We start from the raw sequence: 7,934 nt of genomic DNA on the forward strand, positions 1-7,934 counted from the left end.
TGTGAATAAAATCTAGACTCCCGATGGTAGGAGAGGAAGAAAGGGCACATGGGTGAGAATGGCATTTGAGCCAAGACCTGAAGGAGGTGGGGGAAACATTTGGGTGTCTCAGGGAAGACGGTTCCAGGCGGAGGCACAGCCTGTGCAAAGTCCCTGAGACAAGAAAGTGCCAGACTTGTTGGAGGTAATTTGAGGAGGCCTATGTGGCCTGAGCCAGGTAAGAGGGGAAAAGAAATGGGAGCAGTAAGACCAGCAGGGCCTTGTGGCCTCGAGGAAGACTTTGGCTTTTACCTGTGGGAGGTGGGAGCCATAGAGCATTCTGGAGGAAGGAAGGATGAGTCTGGCTCTGGTCACTACAGAGTCTATGGGGGATGAGGGCAGAAGTGAGGAGGCCTGCTCTGGTCCAGGGATCAATGACGGGGCTGGACAAGGTGGCAAGGAGAGGTGGGATTTGGGAACAGTTTCACTGGTGGATGCGGTGGGGAATGAAGCGTGTCAGTGATGCCTGTTTGGTCCTATTTCACAGAGGGAGAACTGAGGCTCTGGACTCAGAGGTATCTGAGTAAAGGAGAGGCTGAAAGGGTCAGTAGGAAGTCAAGAGGCAACCAGGATCTGGGAGGGAGCCTCGTGCCCCACCCCCCAACCAGAGTCACCAGGGCGGTCAGCTTCCTTCTGCGCAACTACCCTCCTTCCATCTTTGATTTTATCGCTATAATTTCAATCCTTGTCAGAGGGAGGAGGCTCATCACTCACAACTGAAGATAGGCCTGACCCTGCTTCACACATATTCATTCACTTCCCCCAACAAGCCTGAGAAAAGGGCACCATCCTCATTTTACAGATGGGCAAACTGAGGCTCCGAGAGGCAAAGTGGTTGTCCAGGTCAATGAGTGGCAGAGGCGAGATGTGACACATACCGTCAAATGTCCCTCCCACCCTGCAATGTATTATTCAGTTCCTGGCTTCAGATGCAGGCTGGGGTGGGAGCCCCCTAAGTGTGCTAAGAATTCCAGTTTTAGTGTTCATGGCCTGCGTTTCTGTGGGTCAAGGATGCATGTATATCGTGTGTTTGTTCACTCATTTGCTCATTCATACCCGGCCACCTTCATGTGCCTGCCTTGTGTGGGAAGATGTCCAAGGCCCCAGTTTGGGAGGGTCAGGGCCCAACATAGATACCCCCAGTTCCACAGAGTCAAGGTTGGCCCAGAGGGAGGTACTCCGAGTTGGGGATCCCCAGGAGTCTGGGAGGTGGTGAGGGATGTTTCCTGAAGAAGGGACCCTCAGACTGAGAAGCGGTTCCCTCCCTGCCCCACCCCATACACAAAGATGTAAGCCAGGGAGGGTGGGGACACTGTGGGACTTCCTGACCCTGGAGTCTCCTGGGCCTGAGGCCCCACCTCAGACCCCACCCTCTGGTCCCCATTTCCAGCTGGCACCAGGCAGCTGCCAATGCCACTGGGACATGGCCTGGGCCACCTGCCAGATCTGCCACTGGGAAACCAGCTCTGGGAGGTGGGGATGTCACCGCCCAGCCTGTCCGGGTGGAACAATCGCGACCATTTATGGGGTAGGCCCAGGGGGGCCACAGGCTGGGGACCAGGGTGACCAGTGACAGCACTGGAGCTGGGGGCTCTGGATGGGATTTTTCATGATGCAGGCCTCAGTTTCCCCATCTAAATAAATGGGGCGGGGGCAACTCTTGTCTCTTGAGACTGTGGGTTTTGAGCTGCTAGGCTCTCAGGCTTAGAGAGGGATTCTTATGCCATTCGGGTTTTCCAGGCGGCAAGTGAGGGCCCCAAGATGCCTAGATCCCGACCCTGAGGCCACAGTGGGGGGTGGCTGCGGGGAGATTAGGATCTGGGCTTGTCTCAGGGAAATGTGGGCCTAAGACACTGGCCAGGCCTGGGCTGCCCCGGCTGACGCAGGCCTAGTCTGGGAGATCTGGAGGAGGGTTGAGGGAGAGACAGAGGTGGTGAGAGATAGAGAGGGGGGTGGGGAGACAGAGAGAGGTGAGGTGGAGAGAAAAGGGAGAGATGAGACCGAAGAGAAAGGGAGAGAAACAGGAGAGCTGGAGAGACAGAGACAAAAAGAGACAGACAGAGAGGGAGGTGGGCAGTTAGGGAGACACGGTCGCCCCCCCACCTGGCAAATCGCGGGAAGCTGGGGATGTAAACACAGCCAGAGGCGCCCCTACGTGAAACAAATCTCTGCGCGCTCTTGAACAAACCGGGACTTGCATATTATTGAGGGTGATGTCAGGGACAGCTCCCTGAGGTGCGTGCCTCCAGGGCCAGGCACCTTCTTCACCTCTCACAACCCCCAAGGAGGGTTAACCACCCCCATTCCACCGATGGGGACACTTAGGCTGGAGAGCCCCAGGCTGCACAGCTAGTTGGAGGCCGAGCAGGACTCGGTCAGGATGTGAGAGACGTTTGTCCACCTACTGTGTGACACTCCGTTCCTCCAGCCCCCACCCCGAAGGCGCACCCCAGCTGGCAGAGGAGAAACCCGCCCTGCCCCTCCCCCCTGGTCCGCCTCTACTCCGGCACCCCCCCCCCCCCAACGCTTCCCAGCCCACAGAATGTTTTTCTTCTCCTCCTGGGTGTTTTGGTTTCAGCAGGAACCGCCTTGCCCGCAGGCGGTTCCCGGCCGGCCAGGGTCAGTCCAGGGAGGGGACAGAAGCCAGGAGCAGCTCCGGGGCCGAACCCAGGGCACGACCTCGGCCATCGCCCCAACAAGGGGACCAGGCAGGTTCCCTCCTGCTCCCTCCGTATCTTGGTTTCCCCACCTGGAAAGCGGGGCCCTGCCTGGTCGCGGGCCCCCACGTGTGGCCAAGGGGCAGATGCCTCCTGGCGGGGTTTCCCACGTCCGTGCCAAGGTTCCGAGCGCTCCGTTATTAAACATTGATGGAAGCTGCCTGGTGCCTGCCCAAGAGGCCTCCCAGTGTGGGGACAGGGTTGGACGCAGATGCCCCAACCCGAGTTAGTGCAGGGTGGCGGGGAGTCGGGGGAGGGGGGATAGGTCAGGGCCCACCAGAGGGAGAGGCTGGGGGGCAGGGAGAATGGGGAGAGGGACCTGCAAGAGGGGGCATCAAACACAAGGAGAATTCTTAGCTATGAGGTCTAACACCCAAGTAACCAAAGGAAAATACATAAATTGGGCTCCAAATTTAAGAGTTTTTTTGACAAAGGACACTTAAGAGAGTGAAAAGACAACCACAGAATGGCAGAAAATATTTGCAAATCATATATCTGACAAGAGATTAATATCCAGAATATATAAAGAACTCTCACAACCCAATAAAAGATAAATAACCAAGTGAAAAATGGGCAAACGCCTTGAATGGACATTTCTCCAAAGAAAGTGTACAAATGGCCAGTATGCACATGAAAAAATGCTCAGTATCATTAGTCCTCAGGGAAATGCAAATCAAGACACCATGAGATACCACCTCACACCCACTAGGATGACCAGACTCAAAAAGTGGGAAATAACAGGTGTTGAGAATGTGGTAAAATTGGAGCCCTCACACACTGCTGATGGGAATGGAAAATGTGCAGGCACTTTGGAAAACAATCTGGCAGTTCATGAATCATTTAAACCTAGAATTACAATGTGATCAAACAATTCTACTTCTAAGTATATACCAAGAGAATTGAAAACAGGTGTTCACACTCATGCTTGTATACAATGTTCATAGCAGCACTAGTCACAATCGCCAAAAGGTGGAAATAACCCAAATGTCCATCAATAGATGAATGGATAAACAAAATGCAGTCCATCCATACAATGGAATATTACTCAGCCATAAAAAGGAATGAAGTGGGAATTCCCTGGCGGTCCAGTGGTTAGGACTCAGCGTTTTCACTGCTAGGGCCTGGGTTCAATTCCTGGTCTGGGAACTAAGATCCCGCAAGCCGTGCAGTGCAGCAATAAAAAAAAGGAATGAAGTTTTGATATGCGCTACAACATGGATTAACCTCAAACATCAAGAACATCAAGCTGAGTCTCTTTTACAAAAGAACAGACACAAAAGGCCACCTGTTGCATGATCCCATTTATATGAAATGTCCAGAACAGGCAGATCCATAGAGACAGAAAGCAGATCAGTGGTTGCCTGGGGCTGGGAGAGGGGGAATGGGAGTGACTGCTCATGGTGCTGGGGTCTCTTTTGGGATGATGGAAATGTTCTGGAACTAGATAGTAATGATGGTTGCACGACGTTGTAAATGCCACTGAATTGTTCACTTTAAAGGGGTCAATAGTGTGGTATGCAAACATAGCCTTAAAAAAAAAGGAGGAATGGGCAAAGGTGCACAGTTGGGGGAAGGGCATTTCAGTTCAGGCCAAGGGCCTGGAATCTGCGGGGTGCAGGCTGTGACGCATAAGAAGCTAGGCCAGGCCTGTTCTGTCTCATCTCCTGCAGCCACTGTCCCCAGAGGCCCCTGATATCCCAGCGCCATCCTGGTTCAAGGGAAGAGGTGGAGACAACACGTCTTTGTGACCAAGCCACCCACAGGCTGCTGGAGAGACAGAAGAGGCAGGTATCTGGGGAGGTAAACTGAGGCAGCCTGTCCCCCTGATGGAAACATGCATCCTGACTCATGGTGGGATGAGTCTCTTTCTCAAGGGAGAAAGACTCAGAGGAAAGGAAGTTGAGAGTGGGGGCAAGTGCTCTGGAGAAGCCACCTTACCCATTTTACAGACTGGAACACTGAGGCCAGACAGGCTGAGTCATCTGTTCTGGGCTGAACTGCAGCAGGAAGAATCTTTGAACAACTCACAAATCAGGTCTCTAACTCTTCTGCTCCAGAACGTCCACCCCCACCCCCCACCAACTTAAGAATAAAACTCTTAGGTCCCCAAGGCCCCGGAAGCTGTGACCTCTATCCGTCCCCCTCACCTACTCCCCACCGACCACATCTGCCACAGGGCCTTTGCTCTTGCTGTTCTGGCCTCTCTTCACCATTGGACCCTAGCACCACCTCTTCCAGGAAGCCGTCCCTCACTCCTGTTCCTCACACTTTCACTTGTCACTCTCCCAGGTTTATTATAACTCTCTTTGTGATGATTAGATTAACATCTGCCTTCCCTACCCAATCAGGAACCCCTCATGCCTGGACCAATTCTGATCTGTTTGGGACAGGAATTGGTATACAGTAGGTGCTCAACACTGATTTCCTGAATCAGTGAAGGAATGAAGCTGTGAAAGGGGGGGTCTACCTCAGTCTTGATTCCTGGAGCTGCTGGGAGGAGCTGAGGGATCAACACTCAGAGGAGCACCAGAATAATGAGTACACAGCAAGCGCTCAATAAACACTGGACCAGGGTTCTGCTAAGTAAGGTTGTCCAACCCACTGAGGTAGGGCCCTCAAGCCAGTGCCCTGAACCTCTTCCTTTTTTTTTTTTTTTGCGGTACACGGACCTCTCACTGTTGTGGCCTCTCCCGTTGCGGAGCACAGGCTCCAGACACGCAGGCTCAGCGGCCATGGCTCACGGGCCCAACCGCTCTGCGGCATGTGGGATCTTCCCGGACCGGGGCACGAACCCGTGTCCCCTGCATCGGCTGGCGGACTCTCAACCACTGTGCCACCAGGGAAGCCCCCCTTCCTTTTATAGAGATGGACAAGTAGAGGCCCAGAAAATGACCCTCCTGTGGGTAACTTCCTAGCAGCAGACACAGAACTCAACGTGGCTTCAACAAAAAGAGAACCAGTGTGGTGGGCTTCAGGCATGGCTGGATCCAGGAACTAGGACTCCATCTCTCTGTGTTCCTGTCCTCCCTGCAAGCTTCTCTTCCAGGCAGTCTCAGTCTTCCCCCAGTGGAAGCAGGGTGTTCATTTTTCCCATTCATTTCAGCAAGAATTTCTGGTGGTGCTCAATAAACACCAAACTCCTACCCCTTGGACCCAGGGGGTGAGTTTGCCAACTCCAAGACCACATAACTGGGTCGTGTGCTACCTGTGGGCCCAAGAATGGGATGGCCAGCATGGGGGCATTTAGCTCCCTGGAGGTTCTGCTGTGTGTGTGTGTTGGGGGGTCGAGGAGATGCTGGACTTGAGGTGGGTAGCTCTGAGCCCCTGGGGGTCAGGTCAGTCTGGTCTTTCTCATGAGGCTGCTGACCCAGCATCCCCTCCTTCCTGTCCACTTGGTTCTGTCACTGTCCGGGCCTCTTCCTCAGGCTGGAGCCCAGCCCTAAGGAATGAGGAGGACTGATCCTTAAGGGAAGGCATATCTAGCAGAGGGCACTTGAGCAAAAGCTGCGAGGTGGCAAATCCAAGGGAGGGAACATTCGCAGAACAGTAAGCAGCACTGTAGCTGGAGCACTCGGACCAAGTCTTCTGTTTCCCCATCTAGATGCATAGATGGGGAAACAGAAGACCCCCAAAGAGGAGGGGCCTGGACCTCTCGATTCCCGGCCCTACGAGCTGCCAGACCTCCCTCACCTAGAGGTCCCATCTCCTTTTGCCACAAAATTCAGTGGTACTGGGTTTTAATCTCCACCCCGCCCTCGTTTAAAACCGGATAAGTCTGTTTTGGAAACTCCCTGGGAGGTGGGAGGGGGGCTGGGCGGACTGGTCCTGGGAGACACGCGCCGCTGCTGCCACCTGGTGGCCATACGGGGAATCAGAGCCAACTCGTTTAAGAATGAGGGGAGGACTTCCCTGGTGGCGCAGTGGTTAAGAATCCGCCTGCCAATGAAGGGCACGAAGGTTTGAGCCCGGGTCCCGGATCCCACATGCTGCTGAGAAACTAAGCCCGTGTGCCACAACTAATGAGCCTGCGCTCTAGAGCCCGCGAGCCACAACGACTGAAGCCCACGTGCCACAAAGACTGAAGCCCACGTGCCTAGAGCCCACGCTCCGCAACAAAGAGAAGCTACCGCAATGAAAAGCCCGCGCATCGCAACGAAGAGTAGCCCCGGCTCGCCCCAACTAGAGAAAGCCGGTGCGCAGCAATAAAGACCCAACGCAGCCCAAAATAAATACATTTATTTTTTTTTAAATAGAATGAGGGGAGGTCGGGTGGCGAGGGTACAGGAAGTGGGCAGATTCAAGGTGTGTCTGGGGGTCACGGGTCCTGCTGCGGGGCGTTGGGTGTTAGGACCAGGGAAGAACCCCAGGTCCCGGCCTGAGCCCTGGGCAGAGGGGCGGGGCTGGGGGACAACCAAGGCTCCCGTTACTAGCGGTCTCAGCCCCACTGCCCCTTGGGCTGGTCCACCACCCCCACCCCCACCCCCACCCCCGCCTCCCAGTCCTAACTTAGCAGAATTCCAAGTGATCATCTAGCTCTGTCTCTCCCAGATTGGGTTCTCCTGGGGGGCATCCAGAGGGAGAGATTAATAAATGTGTGGAATGAATAAATTAATTCTCAGGCTTTAGTCAGGGGAAAGATACTCATTTATTAAGCCTAAGACACCCGCCCCCCTCCCCCCAGCAGCTCTGTGAGGTCAACATTATTATCATCCCCATTTAATTAATTAATTTTTGGAGTTTAGGTGAATTTTATTCTAAATTGGGTAAAAAACTTAACAAAAAACAAGTTAACTATTACATTCAATTTAATTACTGAATCAGCAAGTTTATATTAAAGTCCTTTTTTTAAGATTTAATTTCATTTATTTTGGGCTGCATTGGGTCTTCACTGATGCGCCCGGGCTTTCTCTAGTTGTGGCGAGCGTGGGCTACTCTTCGTTGGGGTGCGCGGGCTTCTCATTGCAGTGGCTTCTCCTGTTGCGGAGCACGGGCTCTAGGCATGTGGGCTTCAGTAGCTGTGGCACGTGGGCTCAGTAGTTGTGGCTCACGGGCTCTAGGCGTGTGCACTCAGTAGTTCTGGCTCACGGGCTTAGTTGCTCCGGGGCATGTGGGATCTTCCCGCACCAGGGATTGAACCTATGTCCCCTGCATTGGCAGGAGGGTTCTTATCCACTGCGC

This window comes from Mesoplodon densirostris, chromosome 3, assembly GCF_025265405.1.
Source record: "Mesoplodon densirostris isolate mMesDen1 chromosome 3, mMesDen1 primary haplotype, whole genome shotgun sequence".
Lineage (NCBI taxonomy): Eukaryota > Metazoa > Chordata > Mammalia > Artiodactyla > Ziphiidae > Mesoplodon > Mesoplodon densirostris.